Here is a 16,904-nt window from a genome sequence, read left to right on the forward strand (position 1 = left end):
GGTGAAGGAATTGATAAAGTTATATATTCATATTTAAAAATGCCTCACCTTCAGGCAATGCCACCATATATAATATGCCACCCCCTCCTGCCCACAGCCTCTGAAACAAAGTGGAGTAGCCCCAGGACATAAGATGAAATCCTAGCCAGGACCATATACCATCTCATCAGCATCTTATAATCCCATTCAGTGATTAAGGTATTGATGAGGAGCCTGGATGGATTTTGCACCAATGTGTTCCACTCATGAAATTCCAAGATTTTACCCAAATCTCTCTCCCATGTAAGGTTGTTTATCTGTTACCAATGCTAAAAGGGAATATATCTCTGATATGTACCCCTTGAGTTTATCAAACTTATTACACATAAATTGCATGGATGTCATGGAAACTATATCTGAGTTGAATTTCAAGGAGTTTAGATAATGCGCTAATTGTGCATAACATTAAAATGCCAAACAATCCGAAATTGCTTTGTAATAACACCCCCACATAAATCTGTTATGTACAGAAAACCTTTATTAATCCACCATTCAAAGGTTTGGGGAGCAAGACCTGGCGTTAAAGCCCTGTCTCTGCAATGTGTGCCCTGTATTTTTTTAATTTTGATGGCCTAGGTTATTAGGGACAAAATAAACAGTAAAAGAGAGAGGAGAAAACCCTGGCATGTACCCCTCTGGATAGTAAGTAGTTGAGAGCTATATCCCTTGACCATCAGCAATGCAGCTCCATAACGTAAAAGAGATAATCCCACAATAATGAATCAAAATCCTTGTGTATATCTAAGGATAAGAACATGCCTCTTTGGACTCCCCTCACATCCTAATTCAATATCCACCACCCATCTTGTTTGGTCAGGTGCTTGTCTATTAGGGACAAATCTCTCTTGATTGAGATGTATATATGCCAAAAATGAATTCAATTTAGCCACTAGGACCTTAATCATAATTTTCAATTCCCATAACATGAGTTGTGGATTTTGCATCATTTGGCCATTTGTAAGATGTAATCTTGATAAGGCTGGTGTGAAAGTTTGTGGGGGTTTCCTCCCAAAAAGTGTAGTAGGTTTGTCTCCCATGGTGTAATACCTATGCCTGGACCACCAAATGTATTTTTTCAGCCTGAGTGCTTAGGCTTAGATTCAGAGCTGTACATGCCATATACATTTTCTACAGTGGGGACTTACGCTGTTCTGCCCAAAAACTTTTCAAGTCCTCCTGTTGTGTAATTGGGATTTCCCTATTGGGTTTTGTCCTGGCTGCTAGCTGTTTAAATTTTCCCTGAATTGTGACCTTTAGGCAAATTTTCTCAAAAAAAGAGGCACCATTCTGATTCTATTTCATTAACAATAAATGGGTCAGAAGGTAAAGAAGCATTAAGCAAGGATGTGGTTTAATCTATAAATTGGAAAGGGACAATTGTACCGATGCATGGTCCAAAAAAAGTGTAGTAAGACTTTCTACTGATGTGATAAATGGGAGCAGAGGAGTAAATATATGGTCAATGTGGAAATATGTGCCATGTACATGCTTTATTATGTTTTTTAGACCATTTTACAGGGATTAAATTTGTCCAATATTTGATTGAGTAGAAAACGACCCTCTTTAGGCAATCGGCTCTCCTCTACTCACACAGAAGTTGTCGGTGAGGAGAGGAGAGGGGATCGCTGCAGCTGGCTGGTGATCAGTGAGTATGAGCTGCTTTTTTTATAGCTTTTTACTCACTAATCACCAACCTAGTGTCACCACACAATGTAAACACACACATGTCCCCAAAACACGTCACCAAAAAACATGTCCCCAAAACACATTTCCCCAAATAATAAAAAACACCTGTTCCCCACATATGTCCCACTAAAATCACATGTTCCAATGATTATCTGCACACATATGTCCGTGATCACCTGCACACATCTGTACATGATCATTTGCGTACACCTGTCCATGATCGCGTAAACCTCTTATTATACACTTAACAGAATTTTTTTTACCAAAAACTGTGAATAAATACCACCAAAAGAAAGCTCTATTTGTGCGAACAAAATGATAACATTTTTATTTGGGTACAGCGTAGCATGGCCTCACAATTGTCATTGAAAGTGCGAGAGCACTGAAAGCTGAAAATTGGACTGGGAAGGAAGGGGGCAAAAGTGCCCAGTATTGATGTGATTAAAAGGTAGGCGTTAGAACCACCGTCCTCCAATAAGGGGTACATATTCAAATTCCACATTTACTTTTTAACATACAATCAACCAATCAAAGTCATTAACTTTTTATCCGAGAAAACCCATCATGTCACATTATTTTATGTCACCTAGACAGATTTAAATACAGACATCTCATGACACATGTGTAATTTCCTATGTCTGGTATTGTTTTCAACACAAGACCCTTGTTACACAACAATATATATTTTTGCTTAAAACAGCAACAAAACACATGGGTGCTTTTTCATGACCCTTTCAGTACTCAAGTAAGGTTTGATATTGGACCTAAGGGAGTACATATTCTATAATGAGCTTTCACTAAAAACTTATACTCAGGGTGGCTTGCCGGCTGAGGAAGATGGCAGCCTAATTCTTCATCTCCGTCGGACCGCGGCCTATTCCTTTAACTTTCACTGCAGAGCGGCGATCTTTTCATACCCTACAAATGGGGACCTCATCCCGTGGCACTGCGGGTTCCCGCTCCAGATCCCCGAGGGGCCCAGACAACCGTGCAACCTATAACATCCCGGAGATGTTCCGCACACAGAGGCCCAATATGGCGGAGGGTTCCTCTCAAGCGGGGAGGAATAATGACAACATCGTTTTATCCCCCTCAGAACACAGCTCCGTGCGGCCGCCCCTGACCTCCAATCCTCCGGCATCACAACCGTTGAGCTTAGCGGATCTTAGGGCAGTTGCCTCAGATATAAAGGACACCCTTACAGCGGCAATTTCTGACCTACGCCAGGAGCTACAGGAGATAGCGGGTAGAGTACATGCTGTGGAGAGAACAACGGACCGCCATCAAGTAATCTTGAAAGACCTGGACTGTAAAACCACCACGCATAGTTTATACCTCAGGGATCTCCAAAGACATGTTGAAGACCTCGACAATCGGGGTAGGAGACATAATCTGAGGGTACAGGGCCTGCCTGAAACTGTGGGTAGCGAACACCTATCGCAAACTGTGACAGCCATTTTTAATGACCTGTTGGACAGACCCCCGCAAGCACCTTTAGTTATGGAGCGGATCCACAGAGCACTCAGGCCCCGGGGACGGGACAATGACCCGCCCAGGGATGTCATCTGTTGCCTCGTGGATTATGCCCTGAAAGAAGAAATCCTACGTCAGGCCAGAGTAAAAGATGCCATCACCCATGAGGGCCAATCCATCCACATATTTCAAGATCTGTCAGCCATCACCCTGAAAAATCTACGTCCGCTGCTGGACATTCTCAGACGAAAAGGCATACCATATAAGTGGAAATTTCCGTTCGGTCTACAGGCTACCCATCATGATCACACCGCTATACTGAGGGTTCCGGAAGATCTAGATAACTTCTGCCATACCTTGGACCTCCCATTTGTCGAGCTCCCTAACTGGTACGCGGACTTTGCCCGCTCCAACCCACAGCATCGAGTTAGAGAAGAACGGATGGAAGTACCAGAGGTTTCCTACAGACGCCGACGTTCCCCATCTCCGATTCTGAGCGACAGAGGTCTGGTTCACCAACGGCAGCACGATCGCAGATCTCCGTCCGGACCGATCCCGTGCCGTGCGCGCAGGGACCGCTAACTGAAGGTGCAGTATTACTCCTCCGACAAAGGTCTGCCTCAATGAGTTAACTCTACATGGAAGGATAATCGAGCGAACGGTTTGATGGATGTCAGCTATCTTTCCTCCTTTCTTGTACGTTCATCGTTAACATTGTTCAGTTACTGTTATTGTGTTTCCGGTTTTGTTCTACCACCCTAACAGACGAGCGGACGACCTAGGTTCCTACGGGCCACGATCCGACGCCAAGGACGCACCAACTACACCATGCCTGTCAGTTTTAGTCGACCGGAAGCCTATGATACCACTCTGATCGGTCTGGCGACACCATAGAATTCTTCGATCAGCAACATGCGCTTCTGTGAGTATAACCTGGACTGCATAAGCATATGAAAGGAGGTCTTCAGTAGCAGGACATTACTTCTGTAGGACTACAAGCATTCATAATGGGGGGGGGGGGGGTTTACTATTCATTCTTTTCTTCTCTGTGATCCTACTGTGTAATATGATTGCATTTAATGTTTTTTTTTATGCCCTCTACGCTTAACTGCCGGAATTAGCTTGTTAGGCCAGGAGCGGTATATGTCACTAAACATCTAACTATCTACTCTTCCTCCCTTGTGCCCACACTTCGTGGTATTCGAGGAGCGAATGAGTTTGATCTTTTTTCATGGGAGCCTGACAGTTGCTTGTTGGGAAATCCTGACGACATAGTGATTGTCCGCCCAGGCATGGGAGCAAAGTGCGAACAGTTACCGATACTACGAGTTACTCCCCTGTTTCCTAGTTAGATGATTGATTTGGTTTACATAGGACTCACCCGTTACCGAGCTTTCCGAGGTTTAGAGTTGGAGCTCCTACGTAGTACTATGACAACCCTCAGCACAAGGGAGCCATAATCAACTTTTTACTCTTTATGTGCCACCCTACTGGCTTGATTGTCTTAATGTGTCCTTCCTTACTGCTTTTATAGGTTTCCTGCCTATATTTAGATAAAACCCCATTAAATGTGATACTGTGCCTCTATATTTAATATAGGTCGTAGGTCCGATGGTGGCTCTTTGATACACTTTCCTTGCGGTACTTCCACCACCCACAAGGTGGACTGACACGATTCGATCATTCGATCATTAATACTACAAATCTACATCCTTCGTGCGGTTCACCCAAACCATACCGACTTATTGTAAATATTTCGGAAGGGCCGTAGGCGCGTCCCTACAGTCGGTGTTTTCCAGATAGTCCATTCTTTTTCCCTTTTTCTTCCCTGTTTTCGCTCCCTCCCCTTTCTTTCCCTATATCCTGTCTGCTTACTTCTGCCTTGGGGGTTCCTCTCTCCGTTGACTCCGTACCCTAGTGCTCTACCCAGTTTGCACTAGCTCTAGGTGATCCCCCTTCGGTAATTTATCGCAGAGTAGAATGCCGACTCCCGCCATGCCCAAACTCACCTTCACGTCCCTTAATGTTCGGGGTCTAAACCTACCTGAAAAATGGAGACAACTGTTACTACAGATGCAAAAATCTCGCCCTGACATCCTACTTGTTCAAGAAACGCATTTCAGGACAAGTGCGATTCCGAAACTACACTCTCAATACTTCCCGGTGGTGTTTCATGCCACAAACTCGGAGGCCAAGTCAAAGGGGGTTTCTATACTCATTGCATCACAGTGCAAGTTCATTTTTCAAGACAAACTGGCAGACCCAGTAGGTAGATACCTTTTTCTGAAAGGCAAAATAGGACATACCACGTACACCATAGCGAACATATACGCACCGAATTCTAGGCAAGTCTCCTTTTTTAAGACTATTACCCAAGCTTTGACTCCCTTTGTGGAGGGTACCCTAATTCTTGGAGGTGATTTTAATGCTCCGCTGAACCCAATACTCGACATATCGACAGGGAAATCGGCTATCCCCTATGCTGCTCTGCGCTCCATCAAGACCCAGTTACATAACCTATTGGTACATGATGCGTGGAGGACCCTACACCCCGATACCAAGGACTACACGTTCTTTTCCCCCCCACACAACAAATATTCCCGTATAGATTATTTCTTTATATCCCAAAAAGATCTCCATCTCCTTCAACATACCTCGATCGACCCTCAGATCCTATCTGACCATCACCCCATCTCTATGTCAATCTCTATGCCTGACAACCCACCCACAGCTGTGATCTGGCGTCTTGACCCCTCCTTACTCACCGACCTCGCTACACTTGATAAAATCAAAACTCGCATCCAACAATTCTTTGCGGAAAACAAACCCACGGACACTTCCCCTCTGACCAATTGGGAAGCTCACAAATGTGTCATTCGAGGGAAACTTATAGCAGAAATGACCCAACGTAGGAAAGCCAGGCAAAAACAATTTCATGATCTCTTAGCCAAAATTTCTAATCTCGAGAAAGCCCACAAACAAACCCAGGCTTTACAATCCCTAACCCTGCTCATCCAGGCTAGACAGGAAATGTTAGAACTTCTAGGAAAACAGATCAAACGTAAATACATCCTTTCTCAAAAGTTCTTTTACGAATACGGTAATAAGGCAAGCAAGGGTTTGGCCAGAGCCCTCCAGGCGAAAAAGGCGGCTGTGACAATCCATGCTATTACGGATGCGTCGGGTCGTAAATTCACATCAAACCCAGACTCCTTCCAAATTATCGACCGAAGAGTGTCTGAAACTCCAAGCCCCATTGTCAGCTGAGGAAGCTGCCCTGGCTTTAAAACAAATGAAGTCGGGCAAAAGTCCAGGCCCTGATGGTCTGACCACAGGCTATTATAAAGCGCTGCAAGATAACCTTATGGAACATTTCCTCTTAGCTTTTAACTCCTGCTCCACCCCCCAGACCCCCCCACGAGACTTATTAACTGCCCACATAGTGGTCATTCCCAAACCAGACAAGGATGGGACGAAAGTAGCGAATTACCGTCCGATTTCCCTTCTTAATGTTGATTTAAAATGGTTCGCAAAAATTTTGGCTAACAGATTACTCCCTTTACTCCCTCAATCCATTAATCTAGACCAGGTTGGATTCATACCCGGCAGGGAAGCGAGGGACAATACAATCAAGGCTCTAAACGTCCAACATTGGCTACAATCCCAAAGACTCCCAGGTTTTTTTTTGTCCCTCGATGCGGAGAAGGCGTTTGACAGGGTGGCTTGGGATTTTATGTTTCAAACGTTAGAATCCTTGGGCATACCACCATCAATGTTAAACCTGATCATGACTCTTTACTCTAATCCTACAGCTAAAGTAAGAGTGAATGGTCACCTGTCAAACGCCTTCCCCATCACAAACGGTACCCGTCAGGGCTGTCCGCTCTCCCCGTTAATTTTTATATTTACTCTCGAGCCCCTCCTCAACTGCATTAGAGCGAACCAGGCAATAAAAGGGATCCAAATACAACACCGTCAGTATAAAACAGCGGCCTTTGCAGACGATATACTTTTGTTTTTAACAGACCCTCTGTCCACTATTCCTGCCCTGCTCAATACACTACAACACTACCATCTTCTGTCCAACCTCCAAATGAATTATTCAAAGTCTACCGCTCTCAACCTGACCCTTTCAAAAGAGGCCTGTGAGCAGTGCAAAGCTAAATTTCCATTTATTTGGAGTACACATGGGATCAAATATCTGGGGATCCACCTTACGACATCTATACAAGACTGGTACGCCTCTAATTTTTTACCGCTACTACAGAATATCACCAAAAACCTTTCCAATTGGTCGGGAGGGTTATTTTCTTGGTTCGGGCGCGTGGCCATAATTAAGATGAACGTTCTTCCTAGGGTCTTATACCTCTTGCAGGCTCTCTCCATTACCATCCCGAAGACGTTCTTCGCCTCCTTACGTAGACTTTGTATGTCGTTTATTTGGGGAAAGCCATCTCCCCGACTTAGTTTCTTGAAACTCACCATCCCTAAGAATGAGGGAGGACCAGGCCTTCCAGACATTTACAAATACTACCTCTCTAGCTATCTCACCAGGGTCCTTGATTGGAACTTACACTCTCAGATGAAAGATTGGGTACAACTTGAAAAATCCCTGACCCCATCGCTGTTAGGATCACTTCCTTGGATATCTACGAAATACATACCACTCGCCATACAAAACCATCCTCTGATTTTCCCCACTTTAAAGGCATCCAAAGAATGCTTTACGAAATATGCTGTGTCCTCCCTTCAAGGCCCCTTAACACCTTTAAGAGGGAACCCTGACTTTGTCCCAGGCTTGGAGACAAACTTCTTGAAGGATGTTTGGCCACAGAACCCTTTACATGTTCGACACCTTTATGAGGGGGATAAATTGAGATCGTACGAGTCCTTAGTAGCGACGACACAGGTGAATTCTGTTCCCTTTTGGTCATACATTCAATTAAGGCACTTCCTCCAGACAGCTCCATCTCCTTCTCAGTGGTCACGCCCCCTAACCCAATTCAAACAACTTTGTACACTGACAGAACCACAACGTCACCTCACCTCACAGATATATTCGCTATTACTATCACCCTTTAAATCGGCTTCAGATAGATTGAAACAAAAATAGGAAGGTGACTTGTCCCAGTCCTTTTCTGTAGAAGATTGGGAAAGCATATTCAAGCTGGCTCATAAAGGTTCCTTGAACGCTCACACGCAGGAGAACGCATATAAAATAATATCACGATGGTATAGGACACCTCTCCAGATGCAACGTTTTGTTCCACACCTTTCCCCTCAGTGTTGGCGCTGCTTAGACGGAGTGGGATCTTTCTTACATATTTGGTGGACCTGCCCTAAATTACAACCGTTCTGGAAAGAAGTCCACAGAGTGATTAAACAGGTTACTACCTTTGACTTGGCCTTCCGACCTTCGCAATTTCTACTAGGTTTGCCCTCCATTCCCAAAAAACAATACTTTCGCTCATTATCAATGCACATGGTAAATACAGCCAAATTATGTGTACCGACCAAATGGCGCAATTCCGATCCGCCCACAATTGTAGAATGGCTGGCGAGAGTTCGAAAAACGGCGAAATGGAAGACTTGATTCATCAAGCTCATGACCAACCAGAAAAATTCACTTCCACTTGGGCTTGCTGGTTTCACTTCCTTTCTACCCCTGATTATCAATCACTCACACACCACGCTGGGTAGAGGGTACAGAGTTAACGGACAGACATCCTCTCTCTCTCTTAAGCTGCCTTTCCTTTACCCTTTCCCCTTATATTTCTACTATTGCTCCCTTACCCGACAGATCCCTTGCCTTGGAAACCCTGGGATCCTAATTGCTCCCCGGGGAGGGAACTAGAAATCCTTTTCGCAACAGAACTTAATTCTGAGGACGATCTTTAAGTACTTAAGGAGGCTAAATTCCTTGATCTCCCCCACCCATCCGGTTAGGAGATAAGCCACCGGTACAGCTCAAGGTGATCTCGTGCATTGCATCTATATAACAGCCTCAAGGTTTCTATTATTGTGCTTCATAAGTTAATAGTAATTGTTACACTGTGTAGCCCTTTCAATATAGTATTGGGTTTTCTTTTTCACATTCAGATTCTATGTTATTTCCAATGACATATGTGTATGTTCACAAACCTTAATAAAATTGTTTGGAATATATTGCAGGGGGTTGGGTTTGCCTCCACACGGACACAGTCTAGCACCCTTCCGGGGTGTCCGGGTGGAGGCATCCCCTCCCTCCACCCAATTAAGAAGCAAAATACGGGCACGAGCCACCTATGGTATTTGATATATACTTTACCACGGCGCTTAGTAAATTCCTGGACTTAAAGTGTTTGCCATACATTAGCCGTTTCATGTTCTAAGAAGTTGTAATGTCAGATTTTGTCAATACTGCTTATTTCACTTTGGATAACAGATGTATTTTTCTGAATATTCCAATAAAAATTAATAAAAAAAAAAAAAAAACTTATACTCAGTGGAGGACAGGGTAGGGAATATAGGGAGGGGGAAGGGAAGGGGGAGGGGAAGGGAGAGGGACATGGGGGTTAGGTAATAGCTATAGCAACAAGAAGTAATATAACAGTCTAAACAACTTTTATACAATGTAGTCCAATATCATTTGGGCTATCAGAATGAAACCATACATTTAGGATTGTGCAACCATAGGGACCAGGAATGGATACATTTTGCAAAGTTATGATTTTTTTTAGGGCAAACCTTTTCTCCATATCACTTTGATGGCCCTTGATCGTCTCAGAGATTGAAGGTACTGTGGAGGATTTCCACAGCCTGGTTAAGGTGGGCATCGCAGCTTGAAGTTGGCAGATAATAATTGGTTCTAGAGTTAGTTGGGAATTCTTCTAGACCTATGTTGAGTAAAGCCAATTTGGGTTGGTGGGGGTGATCGGTTTGTCAGTGATCTCAGATATTACGGTAAAGATCTTGTTCCAAAAGGATTTAAGAGATTTGCAAGCCCACAAAATATGCAGTAGGGAACCAGAGTTTTTACATTGACGTCAACACTGGGATGATTGGGTAGGACATATTTTGGAGAGTCTTAAAGGTGTAAAGTATCATTGGTGGAGGATTTTCAAATATGATTCCCAGTGGTTGGCATTATGGGAGGCTCTAGTTGTAAACAGAAAGACTTTTTGCCAGGCTTGATCAGGAACATTTTGGCTGAGGATTGATTCCCATTTGCTCAAGGCTTAAGAGGGAATTCTAGGTTAGTAAGATGGGAGTAAAAAAGTGAAATGCCATAACCCAGGTATTTAGGAGTAGTATAATACTGTGCGATATATAGTGGGAGGTAAGCAGTAGGAGGAATGTTGGTAGCTCTTATGCAGTGACTAATTCTCATGTAAGTGAATAACTCTGAGGAGGGTAAGGCATAGCTATTTTGTAGGTCATTGAAGGATTTTATTTTAACATCTTTATAAACAGCCAATAGGTTATGCATTCTGCATTTTTTCCATGTAGTTAAGTTTAAGTTGGGAATCACAGCATGGAGAGAGTCTAACAATAGAGACATCGACCTGGTTTCAGGGGTTTTGAGGGACAGCAGAGAAGATCAAGCATCAAGGGAGGCTTTAATACATGGGTGTATCAGTATAGAGCACTTTTGGTATATAGAGTTAAGGAGGAGATCTTTAGGTGTATGTGGGTGAAACAATAGGGGCTCCATCAGAGACCAAGTTTTTCCTGCAGTGGGGTGCCACTAGTAATAAAATTAGTCAAGAAGTGAGGCTTGATAATAGAAGTACAGATGGGGTAGGCCAGCTCCACCTTTTCTTAATGGCTGTAATAGTATTTGAAAGGAACATCTAGGGCATTTAGATTCCCAGACGTATTGGGCAAATTGTTTTTGAATGCTATGGAAAAAGTTAGAGGGCGAAGGTATAGGAAGGGTCCTGAATATATACAATAATTTGGGGAGTATAAACATTTTTACAACTGCTATCAGGCCCAATTTTGATAAACTTAAGGAACGTAATGATAGTAGTTATTTTGCAAATTTTGTAATAGTGATTTGTGATTACATTCAAAAAGTTGAGCAAAAGAAGGGGTTAGGTTGATCCCTAAATAAGGAACTGAGCGTGTGGCTCAGATAAACGGAAATGTCCTGGTGGGTATTGATTTTGTTTCTGGGGGGGTGTGTAGGTTTAATATCAAGGACTTAGTCTTGTTTAGTCTGTAGTAAGAAACTGCTGCATATTGCTTTAAATGGAGCATATGGCATGGAGGGATTGGGCTGGATTGGTAAGTATCAGTATTCTATCTTCTACGAAGAGACAAATGTTATGCTCAGTCCCAAAGTAGGGAATGCCAGAGATTAGGGGTTCTGTTCTAATTCTGGTAGCTAGGGGTTCAATGAGAAGTGCAAATATGATGGGGGATAGGGGAGATCCGTCATCAAGAACAGAAGGCGGCGACGACAGTGGCGACAAAAGACCGGGCCACCGCCTGTAAAAGAGCTATAAGAAGGCGTGGTGGCCCGGCAGAAGAACCGAAGAGGGGGACAAGGCCCCCAAAGTTGGAAGAAGAGGCTGGCGGCGAGGAAGAAAGCCGGGCTCCTCCGCTAGTAAAAGAGCTAGAAGAAGATAGCGGAGGAGTCCGAGAAGACCCCCGAAGACGGAAGACCCCTGGAGCTGTGCAATAAACTATTTTATCTTGTGTGTTGTGTTTTTTTTTTACTTTATTTTACAGGTGCATGGGTAGGGGTACATTGTACCCCATACTCATTCACATAGGGTGGGGGGCCAGTATCCGGGGGCCTTTCCTGGCCGGCCAGGTAGCGCGCTCGGACAAGGGTCTGATGTGGACCTGGGGGGGAACCCCACGCTGATTTTTTTCGGCGTTGGGGTTCCCCTTTAAGTCCATACCAGGTGGCGGGGTCAGCGATGTCTCCTTCATGGGCCCCGCCTACCTGGAGACCCGCTCAAAATGAGCAGACTTTTCTCCGGGCGGGAAAAGTCTGTTCATTTCAAAAGTACGGCGGACTGGCATACGCATGGCCGGATTGTCCGCCGAAATGCAAGTCGGGCGGGAAGATTGGAGTGCAAAACTACTTTCTAAGTCCGCTGTACTTTCGGGTCAAAAAAGTCTGCCGGAGGCTACACACGGGGGGATTGTCCGGCGGACTTGAGTTTGCCGGACTTTTCCACCCGATTGTTTGATCGTGTGTACGTGGCATTACTTCACTGAGGCTCATCTCGCTACTAATGATATGTCCAAATCAAAGGGAGTCTCGATCTTGGTGAGTAAAGTTGCTAAGTTTAAGCTCTCCGACAGAGTAGTTGATCCAGGAGGAAGATTCATCTTCCTTAAGGGAAAATGTAACGGAATTCCCCTCACTCTAGCAAACGTTTATCTTACTAATACTGTGAACCTAGAGTTTTGTCGAAAACTGGCAAAGGAGTTGCTTAGTTTTAGTACGAGTGGTCTGATCTTGGGTGGCAATTTCAACATTCCTCTTAACCCACTGGTGGATGCTTCATCAAGGAAGATGCACATCACCTATAGAATTCTGAAGCACATTAAAACACTCTTACATTCATTAAATTTAATTGATACTTGCCATTTCTTCCATCCTGACGATAAAGATTTCACTTTCTATTCAATCCCATATGATCGTCACTCAAGAATAGACTACCTGTCCATCTCACAGAGAGACCTCCATCTACTCACTGGAGCACACATAGAGATTCAAACTATCTCAGATCATGCCCATATTTCCATTGCTCTGAACTTTTCAGAGCCCTCAGCAAAATCCAACATCTGGAGACTAAATTCATCCTTGCTAACAGACCCTTCCCTACTTCCCACGACCTCCTCTTGGTAGACTTCTTCAAACACAATATCCCCCCTGATGCAGACCCTCTGATGGTCTGTAAGGCCCATAAGAGTTACATCAGAGGGGAATTAATAAAAATGAGAGCACGTAGAAAAAGAGAAATGGAAAACAACATTACACAACTCACAAACAAAATTAGCTTTTTAGAATCCCTACATAAACAATCCCTCATATCTCACTCGACACTAGGGCCAAGCGATTCCTTTTTTCAGGAAGAAGGTATACTATGAGCATGGCGACAAAAATGGCAAGATACTAGCTAGGGCCTTAAGGGCACAGGCCACTCAATACAGTATCTTGGGCATCCACAATAAAAGTGGTAAAATAGACAGAGCCACGGAAAAGATAGTGCAACATTTCCATGACTAATATACCTTCCTGTATAATTTACCAATCCAACACAAACAGGCAGATATCCTCAGCAACAGATCACAGGCCATAAAGGACTACTTAAAAGAAGCCAACCTTCCCTCACTTGCTGAGGATGACAAATCCCAACTGTAAAATCCCTTTGACACTTCAGAAATTAGATTCACCATCAAAGACTTAAAACCCAGTAAGAGCCCAGGTCCTGATGGGTTTAGCACCATCTATTACAAGCTGTTTGTTGATTTACTAGTCACACCCCTCAGAGATCCTCTGAATTCATTCTCTGAGAAGAGATCGGTGTTGAATGACTTTCTCTCAGCATTTATCACAGAAATACCCAAGCCCGGGAAGGACCCCTTACATTGTGCCAGTTATAGGCCGATCTCCTTATTGAACTTGGATGTCAAACTCATGGCAAATATTATCGCTAACACTCTTACTCTACAATCTGATCAGTCCAGATCAGGCGGGATTCATGCCTGGAAGAGAGGCCAGGGATAATGTTACAAAATCAGTTGAATTTATCTATGCGGCCCACCAGTGAAAGATCAAAGGCTTTCTACTGTCGACTGACACAGATAAGGCCTTTGATTGAGTAGCGTGGGAATACATGTTGGAGACATGCAGATACGTGAGGTTGGGCCCACACATGATGGCATGGACTAAAGAATTATACCAGGAACCCTCTGCTAGGCTCAAAATAAACTAAACACTGTGAAACAGAGTTGACATAAAAAAATGGGTTGTCTCTTGTCACCTTTATTCTTCATTATCACTCGAACCATTCATCAGACATATACTGGCAAACAATTATATTAAGGGTTTTCAGATGACCAAGAAGAAATTTAAGGATGCTGCATATGTGGACAATCTTTTATTCTTTTTGACTGAACCTCATATTTCCGTACCCTCAATCATGCATCAGTTCTCCCGCTACGGCTATATCTCTAATCTTAAAATAAATTATTCTAAATCTGAAGCTTTAAATATCTCATTGTCCGAATCCAGATTAATAAGTAAGCAAAACAACAGCCCCTTTAGGTGGGAAACAGCAGCCATTAAATATTTTGGGATATGGCTAACACCCAGGCTGTCATTAACCTTTAATCGCAACTTTCCTCCTCTCCTCAAAATAATAGAAATGGATCTCCAAGACTGGCACCTAAAACACTTCTCTTGGTTTGGCAGAACAGCTGTTTGTAAAATGACTGTTCTGGCAAAAATTCTCTACCTACTTCGCACATTACCTATCAAAATACCTTTGAGATTTTTCAGAACCCTCCATGCACTACAAATGAAATTCATCTGGGACCATAAACCACCTTGTATAAAATCCACTTTACTACCTAGACCCAAAGATTGGGGAGGTATGGGCATACCAGACTACAAAGCTTACTATTATGCCTCACATATCACCCGCATAATCGATTGGCACTGCCACTCGACTCTCAAGGATTGGGTTTCCATACAAAATTACTTGAGTATAATCCCTTTACAATTTTCCCCCTGGATACCGAAATCTAGACTTCCTCATTCTGTTAAACGACATGCTCTGATAGGCACCTCAACAAATATATTACACAGTCTCACCAAACACTCTAAATTCTCCACGCCTTTAGATCCTCCTACCGCGTTACAGAACAATCCTGACTTCACACCAGGTTTAGAAAATCATTTACTGAGACTTGCAGATACAAAGAAACCTTTATTGGCATTACATTACTTTACTAATAGGAAAGTGAAGGATTTCAACCAACTTAAAATGGACAATAATGTACCCCTCTTACCCATGTGGACATAATTTCAAATACGCAGCTATATCAATAACAAGGTCCGCAAGGGTTATTTCATGAGAGACCTTACTGAGTTTGAGTCGGTGTGCTTGGAGGGTGACCAAATTCAGAAATACACCTCTATCTCGTACAGGTGGCTGCAAAATTTAAAGATGTCGGGCCCAGACAGGTTCAGAGAGAGATGGTCAAATGAACTAGGAATGCTGCTCTTGGATCACCAATGGAAAAGAGCTTGCATCCTGTCACACAAGTGTTCTCTTAGTATGCAAATGCAGGAAACTGCATATACAATTTTGACCCATTGGTATGCCACCCCATAGAAAATCCACAAATGGTACCCCCAGTCATCAGACTTATGCTGAAGATGCAACAAAGAAAAAGGTACTTTGTTACACATTTGGTGGCAGTATGAAATATGTATTCTGATCCAAAGTGAAAGAGACTATGTATCAGATCACAGACACAAAACTTAAACTTAATTCAGCTTGTTGTCTGCTTCACATCTCAAATTCTTCCTTTAAAAAATATAAAAGCTCCCTCTCCAGACACCTAATAAATGGTGCTAACTCCCTCATCCCACTCTTTTGGAAATCATCAAACACCCCCACATTGAAAGACTGATTACTTAAGGTGTCTTGTGAGATGGAGGACACTGTGGCTCAGTCAAATGAAACTGTTGACCATTATCACAAAATTTGATCTCTGTGGTTTGTCTTCAGATACTATCAAGATTACGAAAAACTTTGGTTCCCCCAATTACAGTCATCTGGAGTTAGGTGGTTGGAGTTCAAGAATTTGCAAGTTCAGGGTCACCAAATATACAACCTATTACTAGCTAGCAGATACCTTTCCCTAACTGATAATAAACTATCCCCCACTATAGTAGCTACACTGCAGGCATGGAAGATACTTACGTCCATGCAACATAAGAAGAATGCATCCAGACTGTCATGGTTATGCAGTGATCTTCCTCTGTTTGCTTACCTCCCCTCATGTGTTCTGACTAAGAGACCAGCCACTTCCACCTGGTGGTTTTTATAACCTCTCCTCTAAGCATGGCTCCACCCCAGGCCCTATCAGGGAATCCTATATTAACCTGTGCACTGCAAGCCAGCGGTGCTGATCAACCATTGTGTACCATTGTTCTTTTGGCTCCTTGTTTCCTACTTGCCGTGTGCTCTATGTTTGACTCTGTTACCGACCTTGGCATGTTCTCTACGATTCCTGTCTGCTTGCGACCTTGACCTTTTGCATGTCCCTTACCATCCCTGTCTGCCTGTGACTCTGTTGTTCCTGTCTTCTAGTTTCCCTGACCTCTGCCATATCCCTTTACTATCCTTGTCGTTCCAGCCTGCTGCTTCCTTTTCCTGTAGTCTACTGTGAGTGTGGGCTGTGAGACCCTAGGGGTCGCGACCTGGAGCCAGACTGCAGCAAAGTCCATCCTCACCACTGGAGGCTCTGGTGAACACCCGCTGGCTCTTAGACTCCGCGCCCTGGGGAATCTATGCCCCAGCTCCCATTGGGATCTGTGTTAGTGATCCTGTAGACCTGTGTCCTGAATCTCCCTGGGTACAATCCGCAGCAGTCCGTCCTAAGGTCCACTACCTAGTGGTGCACTTCTGACTCTTACGGAGTGCATCTGTCACCTGGTCTCAGGTGACCTGACACAGACCTATACCTCT

This window comes from Lithobates pipiens, unplaced genomic scaffold (genome assembly GCF_037356315.1).
Source record: "Lithobates pipiens isolate NorthernLeopardFrog02 unplaced genomic scaffold, aLitPip1_a1.2 Scaffold_13, whole genome shotgun sequence".
NCBI lineage: Eukaryota > Metazoa > Chordata > Amphibia > Anura > Ranidae > Lithobates > Lithobates pipiens.